Here is a 22919-nt window from a genome sequence, read left to right on the forward strand (position 1 = left end):
TGCACCGTGAGAAGATAGCCTTCTTCGTGCTGCCGTCACTGTCCCACACCTTGCTTCTGGGTCTTCCATGGTTGAGGATACACAAACCCGTCTTGGATTGGCGCTCTGGAGACATTCTTCGTTGGGGTCGTTTCTGCCAGACTAAATGTCTTCTTCCGGTACAACCTCTCATGACTTCGCTACCTGCCTTGGGTCCAGCGGATCTGCCCCCGGCCTACTGGGCCTTTGCTGACGTCTTTGACAAAAAGGAGGCAGAGACTCTTCCACCGCACTGGCCATATGATTGCCCGATCGAGTTTGTTCCAGGTTCAACTCCGCCCCAGGGGCGAATCTATCCTTTGAGTCCGCTCGAATCCCAAGCCATGACTGAGTACGTTCAGGAGAATTTGGCCAGGGGCTTTATCCGGAAGTCATCTTCACCTGCCGGAGCAGGTTTCTTTTTTGTCAAGAAGAAGGATGGGTCCCTTTGCCCGTGTATCGACTATCGGGGTCTTAATGAAATCACTATCAAGAACAAATAACCCCCTACCTCTCATCCCCGAGTTATTCGACCGGCTGCGAGGGGCGCGAATCTTTACCAAACTGGATCTCCGTGGAGCCTACAATCTCATCCGTATTCGCTCTGGAGATGAATGGAATACTGCTTTTAACTCCAGGGATGGGCACTACGAGTATCTCGTCATGCCATTCGGTTTGTGCAACGCCCCCGCAGTCTTTCAGGAATTTGTAAATGACATTTTCCGAGACCTTCTGTACTCCTGTGTGGTCGTATATCTGGATGATATCCTCGTCTTCTCTCCTGATCTGCCCGCCCACAGGAGAGATGTCCGTCGAGTACTGTTACGCCTAAGGGAGAATCGCCTATATGCTAAGCTGGAGAAATGCGCCTTAACAGTCCACCCTTCCATTCCTAGGATACGTCATCTCCGACTCAGGCTTATGCATGGACCCGGAGAAAGTATCTGCCGTGCTTAACTGGCCGCATCCCCATGGGGTAAAAGCCATTCAGCGATTTCTTGGCTTCGCAAATTACTACCGGCAGTTCATTCCTCATTTTTCCTCTTTGACTGGTCCTATCTCCTCTTTGATCCGTAAGGGAGCTAACCCGCACGCCTGGTCCCCTGAAGCCGAGAACGCCTTCTTGTCTCTGAAACACGCATTCGCCACGGCACCCGTGCTCCATCGCCCAGAAGCCAATAAACCTTTCATCCTCGAGGTGGATGCTTCCGCAACTGGGGCCGGAGCAGTTCTGTCTCAAAAATCTCCCTCTGGTAGACTTGTTACGTGCGGTTTCTTTTCCAAGTCCTTCTCCACTTCGGAGCGAAACTATTCCATCGGAGACCGGGAACTGCTTGCCATCAAATTAGCTCTGGAGGAATGGAGGTACTTATTAGAGGGAGCCCTACATCCATTTACAATCTACACGGACCATAAAAATCTGGCTTACCTTCAATCGGCACAGACTCAATCCTCGGCAGGCCAGGTGGTCTCTGTTCTTCGGCCGATTCGATTTTGATCTGCACTTTCGTCCCGGCAACAAGAACCTCAAGGCTGACGCTTTGTCCAGGTCCTTCCTTTCTGCAGATTTGGAGGAGGAACCCACACATATCTCGATCCCTCCAGGCTCATCACGGTGGCACCTCTCTCTCTCGTCTCGCCGCCACGTGGTAAGACTTTCGTGGCAGAGAAGGACCGAAGACAGATCCTACACTGGGGGCATGCTTCCAAACTTGCTGGTCATGTCGGCCTTAAAAAAACACTTGTCCTTGTCTCCCGCTACTACTGGTGGCCGACTCTTCCCCTGGATGTCCGAGATTTTGTCGCTTCCTGTCCGTCCTGTGCTAAAACCATGGTGCCTAGGCAGTTGCCTTCCGGTCTTCTGCATCCGCTTCCAGTTCCATTGTCCCCTTGGCAACACATTGCCATGGATTTCATTACCGATCTACCCAGGTCTGCAGATTGTACCGTTATACTTGTGGTGGTAGGCAGATTCTCTAAGATGGCACATTTCATCTCTCTCCCCGGGTTACCTTCAGCACGAGACTTGGCAAAAGTTTTCGTTCACCACATCTTCCGTCTCCATGGACTACCCCAACATATTGTTTTTGACAGAGGAGTCCAATTTACCTCTCGATTTTGGAGAGCCCTATGCAAGTCGATGGATGTCACACTTGACTTCTCCTCATCTTACCATCCACAGTCCAATGGTCAAGCGGAGCCGACTAACCAGAATTTGGTGAACTATCTCCGGCACTTTTCTAATGCCCACCAGGACGACTGGTCAGACTTACTCCCGTGGGCAGAGTTCACCTATAATAACCACGTCAGCGAGTCTTCTGGCAAATCTCCTTTTTTTGTTGTCTACGGGCAGCATCCGGGTGTACCTCTACCGGTTCCCTCTGCCTCGGGTGTACTGGCGACTGATCTGTCCAGGGATTTCTCCAGGATCTGGCAGGAGACAAAGGCCGCTCTCGAGTTAGCACGCGACAAGGTAAAGAGACACGCAGACAAAAGGCGCCTGGATTCCCTGCCATATCACCCTGGTGATAAAGTTTGGCTGTCCTCCAAGTTCATTCGTCTCAAGATCCCTTCACATAAACTGGGTCCCTGCTATATTGGACCCTTTGAGGTATTGGCTCGTATTAACGACGTCTCCTACAAACTGCGACTTCCCGCCTCACTCCGCATCCCCAGTGCTTTTCATGTCTCCCTTCTAAAACCGGTCATCCTCAATCGCTTCCAAACCTCTGCCACTCAGTCGCCGCCGCCTGTCTCCGCTGACAATGAGTTTGAGGTTAAAGACATTTTGACCATGAAGAAGCGAAGGGGGAGGACCTTTTTTCTGGTCGATTGGAAGGGCTTTGGTCCTGAGGAGAGGTCCTGGGAGCCTCGGGAGAATATTCGGGCTCCTCGAATTTTGGCTAAGTTTTTTCCACTCTGCGGAGGGGGGCGCGTAGGGAGGGGGGGTACTGTCACGCTGCTGCCGCCGCAGCCCCCACCGATACCTTCTCTTCTGCCGGCAGTCTGCCCACTATCTGGCGGCCTCCACGCCGCGGTCCCGGCTGCCTCGGCCTTCTCCGCGCTCCTCCTTTCCCCGTCTCTTGTTCCCGGCACTCGCTCCTGCCTCGTCTCCTGTGTCCCGTCGGGCGCGCGCCCCGGTTCAGCTTCCTGTTCCTCGGCGGGCGTGCGTGCACACACTGTGGTCAGGAGCACGCGTGCTCTCTACCCCTCCTGAGGCTACGCGCTCTCCTCACCTTGCGCTGGGAGGGGTCATGACCCGGAAGTCCCTGCCATGACTCCCTATATCAGGCGGCCTCTTCCTGCTGGCGGTGATTCTGGCCCTTGTCTCTGTATGCACCCCCGTTGCCTCCCTGCCTGTAGCTTACCCGTCTTCTCCACTGTCCTCTCTCCTAGGATCTGGAAGTCTGAGCTCGTGCTCCGGTCTGTCCTGGTCCCCTGGCTGAGTTCTCCAGTTCGTGCCTGCTTCCCTCCGTATCGCCTGTGTTCCTGACCTGTCCGCCATCCGTATTCTTGTTTCTGGGGAGGTCCTCTGCCAGCATCTCTGGCCCCTTGCCAGCTCTCCTGTATTCTCTCTGGGTACCAGCTGCCGTGGTGATAGTTACCCGCGGGCCTGCCCCAAACACTCCCTGTATAGGGGGTGGTCCACCTGGCCAGCTCGCCCGTGGGAGATTCGTTGCCATCGTCCAGCGGGTCCACTCCAGGAGATCTACCTAAGTCTCACATCACACTTTGCAAGAATCTTTGATTGTTTTATGATAACCTATTTGATAATGTTGTGTCTTGTGGAAAGTAAATGTCTTTTATAGAATATTTGATACAGGGAATTAGAAAAGTTTTGAGATAGAATGTGAGAATTGAATAAAGACTGAGGAATTGAAAGTGACAGGTGACAGGCCAAGTACAGATAGTCAGTGTCTTGCATCCAGTAGAAAGAGAGAGAAAGAATAATTGCACTTTGAACTATGAATTGCACTTAAGTAAATTTTTGATACTAAGTTAGGAAGTTAAGCTGTTTGTAATGTTTAAGAAATGTGCCTCCTACATTAGGAAGATTAGATAAGTATTGTTGAATAGCATTTAAAAATTGTTGTGTGTTCCTGTATTGTACCTTTTGTTGTCTTACAACCCGCGGACGTGCTGTGTTAAACGGGGGGGATGTGGCGCCCCTGAGGCTTCAGTCACCACAGAGGTACTGCACCTTCTCTAAGGTGTAGTGCCCCACCATCCAGGTAAGGTGGGAACTCCTGACCTCCACACCTGCATTCCACACACAGGATAGTTCAATGGGGCTACCTAACAGCTTCAGGCTGGGGGTTAGCAGAGCACCCCTCGTGGAACCCTGCTTCATAACACGAGATGTGTTGGGAGGCGGGTGGAGTGAGATGATATAAAAGAGTGGGAAGAGTGAGAGTTAGGGAGGAGTTGGTTGGTTAGTTGGAGAGAGAAGAGAGAAGATGGGTGTCTGAAGGACGTGCTGCAGCAGGTCCCAGTGATCTGGGCTGCTGGCACGAGAAAAACAGAGAAAGAGATTGATAACCTAACCTTCCATAAGACAGATAGAACAGATCGGAACGAAGGAGAATAGAAGGACAGTGGGAAGCTGGTTGAAGAAAGATAGAGAACCCTTCCAGTCCAGAGAGTGCAAAGGCCGGGGCCCGGTCCCCGAGGTTGATTGGATCTTTATGTCCGGCAACAGACACCGGAGGAGTAGTGATCCGCTAACACCTTGCTTCCATCATAGACTTGGGACACTGTTATGAATGAGTCACCGTAGGAGGCAAAAATAGAAATGCTAGCTAAGTCCAGAAAACCAGAGAAGTTGGCAGCTATCGGATTGCAGACCCCTGAACCTATCAACACAACTAGCAGTAGCCGTGGGGGGTTCCTACAATGCCCTAGACCCCACGATCACAGCCGGAGGACTATAAAGCCTAAAGACAGAAAGGGAAATCTAAACTGCCCCAGAGCAGACCCCAAAGCATAAGGCAGCCCCCAACATATAATGACGGTGAAGCAAGAAGAAAGAACACTAAGGCTGTGTGCACACGATGCATTTTTTTAAGCGTTTCTGCAGCGTTTGAGCCGGCTCAGATGCTGCAGAAACGCTTAAAAGATGCATCAAATTAATTAGCATGCATTTTTGGCTTTTTGTGCCAATGCATGCGTTTTTAACCGCTCAGGAATCGCTTAGCGGCTAAAAACGCAGCATGCTCATTAATTTCCGCATTGCTGAGCGTTTTTAGCCATCCCCAATGATCCCAGAAATTGCGTGTCAAAAAAGCGTCAAAAACGCGTCAAAATCGCGTCAAAAATCGCGCAAAAAACGCGCGATTTCTGGAAGGGGATCCTTTTCCTGAGCGTTTAAAAATGCTAGCGTGGGCACATAGCCTAACACAGACAGAAAGATAGACTGAGCAAAGACGGGGCCCAAGCTAACTAGATAGGAAAGGACAGGAAGGCTGCTGTCTGCAATCCGTGAAAAACCCTATGAAAATAAGAGCCAACAAACTGACAGTGAAAAAGGCCCTGAAGACGCTAGGCTTCAAAAAGCTATGTCAGTACTCAGGAATATTCTGAAGACAGAGCAACCGGCAAAAGGAGATTCAGCTCACCCCAGCAGGGAATGGCAGAATCCAGAAAAGCAAGGCAAACAAAAACAAACACAAATGCTAACAGGCAAAGCAGAAAACTTAGCTTTAGAGGAGCAGGAATCAGACTGGTCTCCTAGAAGTCCACAGAGAAATCACCCGCAGGGCAGAAGGGCGTCGGCAGCCTTATATCCAGTCCGTGACTCCACTCAGCCAGTCATCATCATCAGGCTCAGGTGCCTGATAATCAGACTCATTACCTTCCTTTACCAGAATAGGGAGTTCACCAGACCTCAGTGACGAAGGGGAAAATGAACTCACAACAGGACACAACAGCAACTGAATAGAGAGCCGGGACGCAGTGAGGAGTCCCCGAAGCAGGCTACAGCTGTCTGTCATACAAGCAAAGACTAGGAACACCTAGAGAGAGGCATTCCAGGGTAACTAAGTACTGGAGTGCTTCGCACCTAAAGGCGCATTGGAGGAGTCATTCAGTAAGGTACGTGTTGGCGGAGTGTGGAAGGGAGAATCCTATCCTGCCTGGAGGTTGGCTGGAGCCCTGACCTGGAGAACACAGTATGGAGGCAGGCAGTGGAGTGAACTGCAAACAGTGAGTAAAGCTTTGGAACCACATACTCGGGTGTCCTCCAGTTATTCCCGCACTACTACACCTGGGTACCAGCCTCCATACCATTCTGCGCCTCTCCTCATCCATTGCACCTACACTGCCCTGGGACTACAGCTCCACCTGTGGGGAGCTACACCATCTTTGCTGCACCACACCATCAGTCCCAGCGGATCTGCATGCAGCGTTGGCTCAACATCTTACTTGCCAAACACCACGGGTGGCATCACGAACTATTCTAATAAACTTTAACACCATTAACATTACCACCATTGATATTGGGCACCCAGGGCCACGGACCGGGTCACCGCTGATGTGACACATTCCCACCTTGACACTGGCCCGGTACCGAGTACCCCGCTGCCCTTGGTGTGTGAGGGCGACCAAAGGGCACAACAGCAATACAGATAGAGAGCCGGGACTTAGGAGTAGAGAGTCCACGAAGCAGGCTACAGCTGTCTGCCGTGCAAGTAGAGTTCTTGGGAACATCTGTCAGGAGGAACTCCAGTGTAACACGGTACTGGAGATCTTCACACTTAAAGGCGCTTTAGAGGAGACCTTCAGGAAAGGCATATAAGTTGGCGGAGTGTAGAAGGGAGCTTTCCATCTTGCCTGGAGGTTGACTGAGTCCCTGACCCGAAGGACACGGCACAGAAGCGGGCACTACAGACTGGGAGTAAAGCTTTGGAAGTACATGCCCTGGTGTCCTCCATTCCTTCCTGCGTCCGTCTGCCTGACACTGCTACATCCCATGCGCCAGACAATACATCACCTAAGTGTCTCCACATCTACACCGCCCTGGGACAACAGCCCTGCCTGTGGAGGGCTATATCATCATTGCTGCACCACGCCATCTGTCCTGGAGGATCTGCATGCAGTGTTGGCTTAACACCTCCCTTGCCGAACACCACAGGTGGCGTCACGAACTATTCATCTAACTACATTTCACTATTCACATCTTCCTATTACTTGGGCGACCAGGGCCACGGTCTGGGTCACCACTGCTGTGACACATCCCACTGACACCGGCCCGGTACCGAGTACCCCACGGCCCTGGGAGGGCGACCCACTCCCATATCTCTCTAGTAAGCTTGATTCTGCTCCCATAGCTCTGTAGTAGTCTCGGTTCTGCTCCTATAGCTTTGTATTAAGCTTGGTTCTGCTCCCTTATCTTTGTAGTAAGATCGGTTTTGCTCCCATATCTCAGTTCCCTTATCTACGTAGTAATAACATAGTGACATAGTTTTGAAGGCTGAAGGAAGAACTTATGTCCATCTAGTTCAGCCTATTTTTAGTGCAGCTGTTCTGCATTGTTGATCCTGGGGAAGGCAAAAAACCCACAGAGTAGAAGCCAATTTTCTCCATAGGGAAAAAATTCCTTCCCCTAAGCTGGGTCAATCATCTACCTATAATATTATGTTATTCATAACCTTGTATACTGTTACTCACAAGAAAAGCATCCATTCCTTTCTTAAATTCATTCAATGAGTTGCCCATCACCACTTCCTCAGGAAGAGAATTCCAGAGCCTCACTGCTCTTACCGTGAAGAACCCTCTTCTACGCTGGTGCAGAAATTGTCTTTCCTCCAAACGAAGAGAATGCCCCCTTGTTCTTGTCACAGTCCTTAGTACAAACAGTTCATTGGAGAGATCTCTGTATTGCCCTCTGATATACTTGTACATATATATTAGGTCTTCCCTAAGTCTTCTCTTTTCTAGAGTAAATAGACCTAATTTTGATAACCTTTCTGGGTATTGTAGTGAACCAACTCCATTTATCATTTTAGTAGCCCGCCTTTGAACACTTTCTAGTTCAGTAATGTCTTTCTTGAGCACCGACGTCCAAAATAGCACACAATACTCCAAGTGTGGTCTGACGAGAGATTTGTACAGAGGGAGAATTATGTTTTCATCTCGTGTCCCCAGACCTCTTCTAATGCATCCCATGACCCTATTTGCTTTGCTGGCAGCTGCCTGACACTGGGCACTCCAATTTAGCTTCTTATTGACTAAGATGCCTAAGTCTTTTTCCATGTCTTATTTCCCCAGCAGTTTTCCATTTAGTAAGTAATTATAGCATCTGTTTCTCCTTCCCATGTGCATAACCTTACACTTATCTGTGTTAAACCTCATTTGCCATTTTTCAGCTCAATTCTCCAATTTACTCAAATCTGTCTGTAGTTGCAAACTGTCCTCCTTTGTGTTAACTACCTTACATAGTTTTGTATCATCTGCAAATACTGATATTTTACTGTGTAAGCCATCCACTAGATCATTAATAAATATATTAAATAGTAGGGGGCCCAATACAGAACCCTGTGGTACCCCACTAGTAACCCTGGCCCAATCTGAGTATGCCCCATTAATAACCACTCTTTGTTTTCTATCACTAAGCCAGCCAGCTTAATCTTGGTTCCATTGTGTCTGTGTAGTCAGCTTTCTTATAATAATATTGCTTATTATAATATGTATTCGCTGTGTAGTGGTGATGGTAGTGGACATTGTGTAGCCATATTTTAAAGTAGCATGTTGATAATATTGGTCTTTGCATTGTGTATTTTTGGTTAGCAACATTGGTATACTGTAATTATGTATGTATAGATGATATTTTAAATGGCTTAGGGGAGTTATATGGGGAAATATGCACTTTGGGGCTTGGGCCCCTGATCTTATAGGACTCTAGCAATGCTCCTGGTTTATAGTATGAGGTGTGTATGTGGTGTGTATATAGTATGGTGTGTGTTTGTGTATATAATATGCTATGCATTATTTTTCAACTGGCTAAAATGGTACCGAACCCCTTTTTTCTTTTATATAATACTAGCTGAAGAGCCCGGCGCTGCCCGGGCATAGTAACTAACTGTGGTTAGTTATAGCAAATTATAATTATCCTCCATCCCATAGTCTTGTGCCCATACACCCATCATACATATCCACGATCCCATAGGCCCGTGCCCATATACCCATCATACATATCCTCCATCCCACAGTCGAGTGCCCATATACCCATCACACATCTTCCATCCCATAGTCCCATGCCCATATACCCATCACACAACCTCCATCCCATAGTCCCATGCCCATATACCCATCACACAACCTCCATCCCATAGTCCCATGCCCATCATACATATTCACCATCCCATAGTAGAGTGCCCATAAACCCATCACACATCCTTCATATCATAGTCCCATGCCCATATACCCATCATACATATCCTCCATCCCATAGTCCCGTGCCCATATACCCATCATACATATCCGCCATCCCATAGTCCCGTGCCCATATACCCGTCATACATATCCGCCATCCCATAGTCCAGTGCCCATATACCAATCACACATCCTCCATCCCATAGTCCCTTGCCCATATACCTGTCATACATATCCTCCATCCCATAGTTCAGTGCCCATATACCCATCACACATCCTCCATCTCATACTCAACCATTATGACATCATAATGAGGGGCGGGGCTTAATACACACACACTTTTTCCCCATTATGTAGATAGGGGCAAAATTGTTTGGTGAATTGGAACGCGTGGGGCTGAAATTTCACCTCACAACATAGCCTAGGACACTCTCGGGGTCCAGACGTGTGACTGTGCCAAATTTTGTGGCTGTAGCTGCGACGGTGCGGATGCCAATCCTGGACATACACACATGCATACATACATACATACACACACTTGAGCTTTATATATTAGATGTGGCTTGTGTATATATTGTATGTGGAGTATATATAGCATGTGGTGTGTATACATAGTATGTGGCTTGTGTATGTGTTGTATGAGGTGGGTATGTGGCATGTATATAGTATGTGGCTTGTGTATATACAGTAATATGTGGTGTGTATACAGTATGTGGTGTGTGTATATAAAATGTGGCTTGTGTATATTGTATGTGGTGTGTGTATGTTATACGTGACTTGTTTGTGTATATAGTATGTGGTGTGTGTATAATATGTGGTGTGTATATAGTATATGGCTTGTGTGTATATAGTATGTGGTGTGTGTATATGGTATGTGGTGTGTGTATATGGTATGTGGTGTGTGTATATGGTATGGTGTGAGTATATAATGTGTGGCTTGTGTGTATATATGGTATGTTGTGTGTATATAGTATGTTATGTGTATATAGTATGTTGTGTGTATGTTATATGTGGCTTGTATGTGTATATAGTATGTGGTGTGTGTATAGTATGTGGCTTGTGTGTATATAGTATGTGGTGTGTATATAGTATGGTGAGAGTATATAATGTGTGGATTGTGTGTGTATATATGGTATGTTGTGTGTATGTTATATGTGGCTTGTATGTGTGTATATAGTATGTGGTGTGTGTATAGTATGTGGCTTGTGTGTAAATAGTATGTGGTGTGTGTATATAGTATGGTGAGAGTATATAATGTGTGGCGTGTGTGTATATATGGTATGTTGTGTGTATGTTATATGTGGCTTGTATGTGTGTATATAGTATGTGGTGTGTGTATAATATGTGGTGTGTATATAGTATATGGCGTGTGTATAGTATGTGGCTTGTTTGTATATAGTATGTGTATATAGTATGGTGTGAATATATAATGTGTGGCTTGTGTGTATATATGGTATGTTGTGTGTATATAGTATGTTGTGTGTATGTTATATGTGGCTTGTATGTGTGTATATAGTATGTGGTGTGTATATAGTATATGATGTGTGTGTATAGTATGTGGCTTGTGTGTATATAGTATGTGGTGTGTGTATATAGTATGGTGTGAGTATATAATGTGTGGCTTGTGTGTGTATACACTCACTGGCCACTTTATTAGGTACACCATGCTAGTAACGGCTTGGACCCCCTTTTGCCTTCAGAACTGCCTCAATTCTTCGTGGCAGAGATTCAACAAGGTGCTGGAAGCATTCCTCAGAGATTTTGGACCATATTGACATGATGGCATCACACAGTTGGCGCAGATTTGTCGGCTGCACATCCCTGATGCGAATCTCCTGTTCCACCACATCCCAAAGATACTCTATTGGATTGAGATCTGGTGACTGAGGAGGCCATTTGAGTACAGTGAACTCATTGTCACGTTCAAGAAACCAATCTGAGATGATTCGAGCTTTATGACATGGCGCATTATCCTGCTGAAAGTAGCCATCAGATGTTGGGTACATTGTGGTCATAAAGGGATGGACATGGTCAGCAACAATACTCAGGTAGGCTGTGGCGTTGCAACAATGCTCAATTGGTACCAAGGGGCCCAAAGAGTGCCAAGAAAAAATTCCCCACACCATGACACCACCACCACCAGCCTGAACCGTTGATACAATGCAGGATGGATCCATGCTTTCATGTTGTTTACGCCAAATTCTGACCCTACCATCCGAATGTCGCAGCAGAAATCGAGACTCATCAGACCAGGCAACGTTTTTCCAATCTTCTACTGGCCAATTTCGATGAGCTTGTGCAAATTGTAGCCTCAGTTTCCTGTTCTTAGCTGAGAGGAGTGGTACCCAGTGTGGTCTTCTGCTGCTGTAGCCCATCTGCCTCAAAGTTCGACGCACTGTGCGTTCAGAGATGCTCTTCTGCCTACCTTGGTTGTAACGGGTGGCAATTTGAGTCACTGTTGCCTTTCTATCAGCTCGAACCAGTCTGCCCATTCTCCTCTGACCTCTGGCATCAACAAGGCATTTCCGGCCACAGAACTGCCGCTCACTGGATTTTTTTTCTTTTTCGGACCATTCTCTGTAAACCCTAGAGATGGTTGTGCGTGAAAATCCCAGTAGATCAGCAGTTTCTGAAATACTCAGACCAGCCCTTCTGGCACCAACAATCATGCCACGTTCAAAGGCACTCAAATCACCTTTCTTCCCCATACTGATGCTCGGTTTGAACTGCAGGAGATTGTCTTGACCATGTCTACATGCCTAAATGCACTGAGTTGCCGCCATGTGATTGGCTGATTGGAAATTAAGTCTTAACACACAGTTGGACAGGTGTACCTAATAAAGTGGCCAGTGAGTGTATATGGTATGTTGTGTGTATATAGTATGTTGTGCGTATGTTATATGTGGCTTGTATGTGTGTATATAGTATATGGTGTGTGTATATTGTATGTGGCTTGTGTGTATGTATGGTATGTTGTGTGTATATAGTACGTTGTGTGTATGTTATATGTGGCTTGTATGTGTGTATATAGTATGTGGTGTGTATATAGTATATGATGTGTGTATAGTATGTGGCTTGTGTGTATATAGTATGTGGTGTGTGTATATAGTATGGTGTGAGTATATAATGTGTGGCTAGTGTGTATATATGGTATGTTGTGTGTATATAGTATGTTGTGTGTATGTTATATGTGGCTTGTATGTGTGTATATAGTATGTGGTGTGTGTATATAGTATATGGTGTGTGTATATTGTATGTGGCTTGTGTGTATATAGTATGTGGTGTGTATATAGTATATGATGTGTGTGTATAGTATGTGGCTTGTGTGTATATAGTATGTGGTGTATGTATATAGTATGGTGTGAGTATATAATGTGTGGCTTGTGTGTGTATATATGGTATGTTGTGTGTATATAGTATGTTGTGCGTATGTTATATGTGGCTTGTATGTGTGTATATAGTATGTGGTGTGTGTATATAGTATATGGTGTGTGTATATTGTATGTGGCTTGTGTGTGTGCAAATAGTATGTGGTGTGCTATAACATATGACGCTGCACAGTGTCCTGACAGGAGCACCTGTATAACCGTGGCTCTGGAATACCCTGTGACATATTTGAGAAAGATTCATTGAATCAATACATGAATACATGACTGATACCTATGGAAATAAATACAAATCATCTATTTTGCTTGAACTGAATTGAGTGTGCAGTGAATATTTCCAGGATAGAGGAGCAGCACCATGCAAAGGAGCAGTGAGGGACCTGCAGCCGCTAAGGGCGGACAGAGCCCTGACTTCAACCCCATCCAACACATTTGGGATGAACAAGAATGGAGATTGCTAGCCAGGACCACCCATCCAGCATCAATGTCTACTGTCACAAATGCGATCCTGATTGAAGGGGCAAAAATCCCCACAGACACCTCCAAAATCTTGGAGAAAAAGACAAACTCCACATTAATGCCTATGAATTTAGAGTAACATGTTATAAAATTCCGTATCCCTACACTTATGTGCATATGTATAATAACAATATAAGAAAAAAATTGGACTATACTCTTCTTTATACATGTGTTCATGTGTGTGCAGAGTGGGGGGGCGCAGGGGTGCTGTTTTCTATAATTTGCTGTATCACATTATTTACATATATCTATAAATCCTCCAATACTTTATTATACAGGATTATACTGGATCTGATTGTCTCCTGCAGACATTCTAGAATGTTGTGACATCACAGGATCGGCGCTATTGTCAGCCGCTCTACTGGAACTCCTTTGAGAGTTGCAGTTGTGGATGAGAGTGAGTATGCGCGTCTTATGCTCCTGCCCTGCCCTCATTATTCCCCATTTCCTAGCTATACAAATTTCTGATTTCTTGTGATAAGCTTCCCCTATTTCCCAATTCTCATGTCCCATACATTTTTAGAAAGAAAACCTTATATTTGTTAATTAGTTACAGTAATATTTACTGTTGATAAAGTTAGCATTTGAGATTAGGCTATTTATATGGAAACCTCTCTATTTGTCCTATTCAGGATTGTGCGATTGGTTCTAGGAGAAGAATGTGGAGCACAAACGAGAGACCGATCTATGTAAGTTCCAAATAAGAAAAGCCGTGGAATTCAGAATAGTGATAGTAATGCTGTCTCTATACGTGTATGTAATAATGAATTTCTGTTGTCTGATGTCCGTTCTTTATACACTTTCTTTTTTTGCATGGTATCCTGATGTATTAATAATATTTTGAGGTAGTTATGATTATGTGATTGCTGTTATGTATTTTTTTGTGGAGTTGTAGCAACCAAAAACCTGCAACGTTGGCATTTTGATTCTTTTTTATGCTTTACAGTTTCTACAGATTAGGTCAGTTAATTTTATATTTTCATAGGTCAGACTTTTCTGAACAGATTGATACCAAATATGTGTTTTCCTTTTATTATTCCCTTTCTTTAATATTAACTGGAGGAAAGGGGGTTGATTTGAATTTTTATCTTTTTACATTTTTAAAAACTTTTTTCTTTCATGGCTAGAGATGAGTGGACCCCTGGTTGTTTGGGTCCAGCAGGTTCGGCCGAACTGTTAAAAAACCCGGACCCCATTCACTTGAATGGGGAGCCCGAATATCCAGTGTCTGCCATGCACTACCACTACAAATGACAGCGTGAACCCACCGCTGAGATCGGCGGTACAAAGTTTACCTCCAGTCACTGGTGTCGGCTGATGAGACATCTGCTCCCATCAACCGACGCCAGCTGCTGCTAATAACATTGAGAGCAGGTGATGACTCATGCTCTCTAAATAAATAATTAAAAAAACAATGTGTGGCTTCCCCTGTATTTTTGATAACCTGCCAGGCAAAACTGACAGCTTGGGGCCCCAATGCTCAGCTGTCAGCTTCAGCAAGGCTGGGTATCAAGTATAGAGGGGTTCTCAGGGCTGGAAGGAAGACTGAGATCAGCTGCAGCCCGGACTTCCTCTTCATGTTCAATCTGTACGAAGGTGGGGACAATGATGCCAGCGCTGATTGGGCGCCGAGCACCACGTGTCACAACACGGCACCAGAGCTCTGGGGACCGCAAGTGCTGACACTGCTGGAACAGAACCAGCATGGGAGGGGAGTCTAAGCTTTATTATTTTATTGGGACCAAACATTTAGTTCAAGAAGGAATTGTCCAAGTAGTGGACAACTCTTTTAAAGAGTTAAATCTTTGTAGCATAATAACGTTTACTTATATATAGCGCTAGCATATTGTGCAGTGCTTTGCATACATTATCATCGCTGTCCCCAATGGAGCACACAATCTACTTTCCCTATCAGTATGGGGAGAACATACAAACTCCTTGCAGATGTTGTCCTTGGTGGGATTTGAACCCCAGCGCTGCAAGGCTGCAGTGCCATGAAACACACACAACTCTTTGTTACATTACGGCAGATGTAGTAACGCAGCGATGCCAGTTTACCCCCATTTTTAAACCCAATAAATATGTACAGAATGGACGCAGCTCCAGAGATTCCTAATACACAACTAATGTATAAATATATTCCACATATCTTATAGTTGTCAGCCGATGCCGGGTCACATACCAGGCGTGCTGTTTATGGACTGTATGAATGCTGCATGGGGCACGGACTGGCGCTCTGCTCATAGATTTATTAATACTAGCGCAGTCTATCTTGTGTGATAATGTCACATTCATTGTCTAGTGTAATGGGTGTAATGGAAGCCTATGAGTATGTGATGTACAGGACAATGTAAGAAGATGAAAGATTTCATAGACTTTTTACACTTCTCTGTTTTACTTTTACAGCCTGCAGTGATTGACATCCCATGTAAGTATCACATTCTTCTCACATGCATTTATAGCATTTATGCCTGGCCGTGTCCCCCAGCGCCCTGCTCCGGTCTGTGCAGTGTGGGGCTGAGGTTTTCTACAGCAGGCGCGATCTATTGCTGCCTGCCTATCGCGCCTGCTGAGCCGAGTGTCAGGCTGAATGGTGGAACAAGAAGCTGATGGTAAAATTATGATGATGGGGAAACAAAGCCAACACTCCCCAGGACTCACGGGTCGTGTGGCCCCCCGCTATTGATGTGACGCCCCTGCACTCCAGTAGGGACTGTATAGCCGAAACCTGGATGCTAGATCAGATATTGTGTAAGGAAGTCTCTGTACAATCACGTTGTAAAGGAAGGGCTCAGTCACATGTGTGTCTATGTACCAGGGGTGCTGCCAGTATTTTTCACTGGCCCTTATATTCTATGGAGCTGGTAACATGTCAGCTGTGGGGCGAATTGTGGATCACACTCACCCACTGACTGACTACTAGGAGAAACTTGGGAAACTTCCATCAGGTTTTGGTTTTCTTTTTGCATACAATAGAAAAGGATGAGATACTGATGGTAAAAAAATGGACACATGGACTAAAACTAGATGAAAATTGGAAGCAGCGCACTGATGAAAATTAGTTTGGGTTTGTGCAGATGTGAATACGACCCAAAAATAAGTCGTCCGCTGCAACTGTTATTAAATACTTCAATAAATCTAATTGTAAACTGTTGTTTCTTTTTCAGCTGAAGGTGTAAATCGCAGGTAAGAGTCTTTCTCATCATTGTACAGTGTGTGGGGCGCATGCACCACCTCGGCTCCATCCTACAGGGGCATCTCAGGGCTGGAGGGTCCGGGGAACGCAGCCCCAGCAAACAGCAGCTTATTCCCTATACTGTGGATTGGGGATAAATAAGTGGGAACATCTATTTTAACAGCTCCCATCAATTACTAGTGTTACCATACCTTCTAGTTAACCCTTACCTAATCTATGCATGGATGTATTTCCTTGTACTATAGGATGGACTTCACAGGATTCCGTAAATTTACAACACTGAAGATAAAATATTTATGATATTTGTGATATACTGTAGGTCCTGAGGATAGCATATCAATATCTTGTAGCTTGAATGCGCTTTAAAATTGTTTGTTATATCCCAACTCTATAAAGGAAAACCGAGATATACTGCCAGCCGCAGCCCGAGATATACTGCCAGCCGCAGCCCGAGATATACTGCCAGCCGCAGCCCGAGATATACTGCCAGCCGCAGCCCGAGATATACTGCCAGCCGCAGCCCGAGATATACTGCCAGCCGCAGCCCGAGATATACTGCCAGCCGCAGCCCGAGATATACTGCCAGCCGCAGCCCGAGATATACTGCCAGCCGCAGCCCGAGATATACTGCCAGCCGCAGCCCGAGATATACTGCCAGCCGCAGCCCGAGATATACTGCCAGCCGCAGCCCGAGATATACTGCCAGCCGCAGCCCGAGATATACTGCCAGCCGCAGCCCGAGATATACTGCCAGCCGCAGCCCGAGATATACTGCCAGCCGCAGCCCGAGATATACTGCCAGCCGCAGCCCGAGATATACTGCCAGCCGCAGCCCGAGATATACTGCCAGCCGCAGCCCGAGATATACTGCCAGCCGCAGCCCGAGATATACTGCCAGCCGCAGCCCGAGATATACTGCCAGCCGCAGCCCGAGATATACTGCCAGCCGCAGCCCGAGATATACTGCCAGCCGCAGCCCGAGATATACTGCCAGCCGCAGCCCGAGATATACTGCCAGCCGCAGCCCGAGATATACTGCCAGCCGCAGCCCGAGATATACTGCCAGCCGCAGCCCGAGATATACTGCCAGCCGCAGCCCGAGATATACTGCCAGCCGCAGCCCGAGATATACTGCCAGCCGCAGCCCGAGATATACTGCCAGCCGCAGCCCGAGATATACTGCCAGCCGCAGCCCGAGATATACTGCCAGCCGCAGCCCGAGATATACTGCCAGCCGCAGCCCGAGATATACTGCCAGCCGCAGCCCGAGATATACTGCCAGCCGCAGCCCGAGATATACTGCCAGCCGCAGCCCGAGATATACTGCCAGCCGCAGCCCGAGATATACTGCCAGCCGCAGCCCGAGATATACTGCCAGCCGCAGCCCGAGATATACTGCCAGCCGCAGCCCGAGATATACTGCCAGCCGCAGCCCGAGATATACTGCCAGCCGCAGCCCGAGATATACTGCCAGCCGCAGCCCGAGATATACTGCCAGCCGCAGCCCGAGATATACTGCCAGCCGCAGCCCGAGATATACTGCCAGCCGCAGCCCGAGATATACTGCCAGCCGCAGCCCGAGATATACTGCCAGCCGCAGCCCGAGATATACTGCCAGCCGCAGCCCGAGATATACTGCCAGCCGCAGCCCGAGATATACTGCCAGCCGCAGCCCGAGATATACTGCCAGCCGCAGCCCGAGATATACTGCCAGCCGCAGCCCGAGATATACTGCCAGCCGCAGCCCGAGATATACTGCCAGCCGCAGCCCGAGATATACTGCCAGCCGCAGCCCGAGATATACTGCCAGCCGCAGCCCGAGATATACTGCCAGCCGCAGCCCGAGATATACTGCCAGCCGCAGCCCGAGATATACTGCCAGCCGCAGCCCGAGATATACTGCCAGCCGCAGCCCGAGATATACTGCCAGCCGCAGCCCGAGATATACTGCCAGCCGCAGCCCGAGATATACTGCCAGCCGCAGCCCGAGATATACTGCCAGCCGCAGCCCGAGATATACTGCCAGCCGCAGCCCGAGATATACTGCCAGCCGCAGCCCGAGATATACTGCCAGCCGCAGCCCGAGATATACTGCCAGCCGCAGCCCGAGATATACTGCCAGCCGCAGCCCGAGATATACTGCCAGCCGCAGCCCGAGATATACTGCCAGCCGCAGCCCGAGATATACTGCCAGCCGCAGCCCGAGATATACTGCCAGCCGCAGCCCGAGATATACTGCCAGCCGCAGCCCGAGATATACTGCCAGCCGCAGCCCGAGATATACTGCCAGCCGCAGCCCGAGATATACTGCCAGCCGCAGCCCGAGATATACTGCCAGCCGCAGCCCGAGATATACTGCCAGCCGCAGCCCGAGATATACTGCCAGCCGCAGCCCGAGATATACTGCCAGCCGCAGCCCGAGATATACTGCCAGCCGCAGCCCGAGATATACTGCCAGCCGCAGCCCGAGATATACTGCCAGCCGCAGCCCGAGATATACTGCCAGCCGCAGCCCGAGATATACTGCCAGCCGCAGCCCGAGATATACTGCCAGCCGCAGCCCGAGATATACTGCCAGCCGCAGCCCGAGATATACTGCCAGCCGCAGCCCGAGATATACTGCCAGCCGCAGCCCGAGATATACTGCCAGCCGCAGCCCGAGATATACTGCCAGCCGCAGCCCGAGATATACTGCCAGCCGCAGCCCGAGATATACTGCCAGCCGCAGCCCGAGATATACTGCCAGCCGCAGCCCGAGATATACTGCCAGCCGCAGCCCGAGATATACTGCCAGCCGCAGCCCGAGATATACTGCCAGCCGCAGCCCGAGATATACTGCCAGCCGCAGCCCGAGATATACTGCCAGCCGCAGCCCGAGATATACTGCCAGCCGCAGCCCGAGATATACTGCCAGCCGCAGCCCGAGATATACTGCCAGCCGCAGCCCGAGATATACTGCCAGCCGCAGCCCGAGATATACTGCCAGCCGCAGCCCGAGATATACTGCCAGCCGCAGCCCGAGATATACTGCCAGCCGCAGCCCGAGATATACTGCCAGCCGCAGCCCGAGATATACTGCCAGCCGCAGCCCGAGATATACTGCCAGCCGCAGCCCGAGATATACTGCCAGCCGCAGCCCGAGATATACTGCCAGCCGCAGCCCGAGATATACTGCCAGCCGCAGCCCGAGATATACTGCCAGCCGCAGCCCGAGATATACTGCCAGCCGCAGCCCGAGATATACTGCCAGCCGCAGCCCGAGATATACTGCCAGCCGCAGCCCGAGATATACTGCCAGCCGCAGCCCGAGATATACTGCCAGCCGCAGCCCGAGATATACTGCCAGCCGCAGCCCGAGATATACTGCCAGCCGCAGCCCGAGATATACTGCCAGCCGCAGCCCGAGATATACTGCCAGCCGCAGCCCGAGATATACTGCCAGCCGCAGCCCGAGATATACTGCCAGCCGCAGCCCGAGATATACTGCCAGCCGCAGCCCGAGATATACTGCCAGCCGCAGCCCGAGATATACTGCCAGCCGCAGCCCGAGATATACTGCCAGCCGCAGCCCGAGATATACTGCCAGCCGCAGCCCGAGATATACTGCCAGCCGCAGCCCGAGATATACTGCCAGCCGCAGCCCGAGATATACTGCCAGCCGCAGCCCGAGATATACTGCCAGCCGCAGCCCGAGATATACTGCCAGCCGCAGCCCGAGATATACTGCCAGCCGCAGCCCGAGATATACTGCCAGCCGCAGCCCGAGATATACTGCCAGCCGCAGCCCGAGATATACTGCCAGCCGCAGCCCGAGATATACTGCCAGCCGCAGCCCGAGATATACTGCCAGCCGCAGCCCGAGATATACTGCCAGCCGCAGCCCGAGATATACTGCCAGCCGCAGCCCGAGATATACTGCCAGCCGCAGCCCGAGATATACTGCCAGCCGCAGCCCGAGATATACTGCCAGCCGCAGCCCGAGATATACTGCCAGCCGCAGCCCGAGATATACTGCCAGCCGCAGCCCGAGATATACTGCCAGCCGCAGCCCGAGATATACTGCCAGCCGCAGCCCGAGATATACTGCCAGCCGCAGCCCGAGATATACTGCCAGCCGCAGCCCGAGATATACTGCCAGCCGCAGCCCGAGATATACTGCCAGCCGCAGCCCGAGATATACTGCCAGCCGCAGCCCGAGATATACTGCCAGCCGCAGCCCGAGATATACTGCCAGCCGCAGCCCGAGATATACTGCCAGCCGCAGCCCGAGATATACTGCCAGCCGCAGCCCGAGATATACTGCCAGCCGCAGCCCGAGATATACTGCCAGCCGCAGCCCGAGATATACTGCCAGCCGCAGCCCGAGATATACTGCCAGCCGCAGCCCGAGATATACTGCCAGCCGCAGCCCGAGATATACTGCCAGCCGCAGCCCGAGATATACTGCCAGCCGCAGCCCGAGATATACTGCCAGCCGCAGCCCGAGATATACTGCCAGCCGCAGCCCGAGATATACTGCCAGCCGCAGCCCGAGATATACTGCCAGCCGCAGCCCGAGATATACTGCCAGCCGCAGCCCGAGATATACTGCCAGCCGCAGCCCGAGATATACTGCCAGCCGCAGCCCGAGATATACTGCCAGCCGCAGCCCGAGATATACTGCCAGCCGCAGCCCGAGATATACTGCCAGCCGCAGCCCGAGATATACTGCCAGCCGCAGCCCGAGATATACTGCCAGCCGCAGCCCGAGATATACTGCCAGCCGCAGCCCGAGATATACTGCCAGCCGCAGCCCGAGATATACTGCCAGCCGCAGCCCGAGATATACTGCCAGCCGCAGCCCGAGATATACTGCCAGCCGCAGCCCGAGATATACTGCCAGCCGCAGCCCGAGATATACTGCCAGCCGCAGCCCGAGATATACTGCCAGCCGCAGCCCGAGATATACTGCCAGCCGCAGCCCGAGATATACTGCCAGCCGCAGCCCGAGATATACTGCCAGCCGCAGCCCGAGATATACTGCCAGCCGCAGCCCGAGATATACTGCCAGCCGCAGCCCGAGATATACTGCCAGCCGCAGCCCGAGATATACTGCCAGCCGCAGCCCGAGATATACTGCCAGCCGCAGCCCGAGATATACTGCCAGCCGCAGCCCGAGATATACTGCCAGCCGCAGCCCGAGATATACTGCCAGCCGCAGCCCGAGATATACTGCCAGCCGCAGCCCGAGATATACTGCCAGCCGCAGCCCGAGATATACTGCCAGCCGCAGCCCGAGATATACTGCCAGCCGCAGCCCGAGATATACTGCCAGCCGCAGCCCGAGATATACTGCCAGCCGCAGCCCGAGATATACTGCCAGCCGCAGCCCGAGATATACTGCCAGCCGCAGCCCGAGATATACTGCCAGCCGCAGCCCGAGATATACTGCCAGCCGCAGCCCGAGATATACTGCCAGCCGCAGCCCGAGATATACTGCCAGCCGCAGCCCGAGATATACTGCCAGCCGCAGCCCGAGATATACTGCCAGCCGCAGCCCGAGATATACTGCCAGCCGCAGCCCGAGATATACTGCCAGCCGCAGCCCGAGATATACTGCCAGCCGCAGCCCGAGATATACTGCCAGCCGCAGCCCGAGATATACTGCCAGCCGCAGCCCGAGATATACTGCCAGCCGCAGCCCGAGATATACTGCCAGCCGCAGCCCGAGATATACTGCCAGCCGCAGCCCGAGATATACTGCCAGCCGCAGCCCGAGATATACTGCCAGCCGCAGCCCGAGATATACTGCCAGCCGCAGCCCGAGATATACTGCCAGCCGCAGCCCGAGATATACTGCCAGCCGCAGCCCGAGATATACTGCCAGCCGCAGCCCGAGATATACTGCCAGCCGCAGCCCGAGATATACTGCCAGCCGCAGCCCGAGATATACTGCCAGCCGCAGCCCGAGATATACTGCCAGCCGCAGCCCGAGATATACTGCCAGCCGCAGCCCGAGATATACTGCCAGCCGCAGCCCGAGATATACTGCCAGCCGCAGCCCGAGATATACTGCCAGCCGCAGCCCGAGATATACTGCCAGCCGCAGCCCGAGATATACTGCCAGCCGCAGCCCGAGATATACTGCCAGCCGCAGCCCGAGATATACTGCCAGCCGCAGCCCGAGATATACTGCCAGCCGCAGCCCGAGATATACTGCCAGCCGCAGCCCGAGATATACTGCCAGCCGCAGCCCGAGATATACTGCCAGCCGCAGCCCGAGATATACTGCCAGCCGCAGCCCGAGATATACTGCCAGCCGCAGCCCGAGATATACTGCCAGCCGCAGCCCGAGATATACTGCCAGCCGCAGCCCGAGATATACTGCCAGCCGCAGCCCGAGATATACTGCCAGCCGCAGCCCGAGATATACTGCCAGCCGCAGCCCGAGA

Source organism: Dendrobates tinctorius, unplaced genomic scaffold (genome assembly GCF_039654945.1).
Source record: "Dendrobates tinctorius isolate UK_male_01 unplaced genomic scaffold, ASM3965494v1 ptg000043l, whole genome shotgun sequence".
Lineage (NCBI taxonomy): Eukaryota > Metazoa > Chordata > Amphibia > Anura > Dendrobatidae > Dendrobates > Dendrobates tinctorius.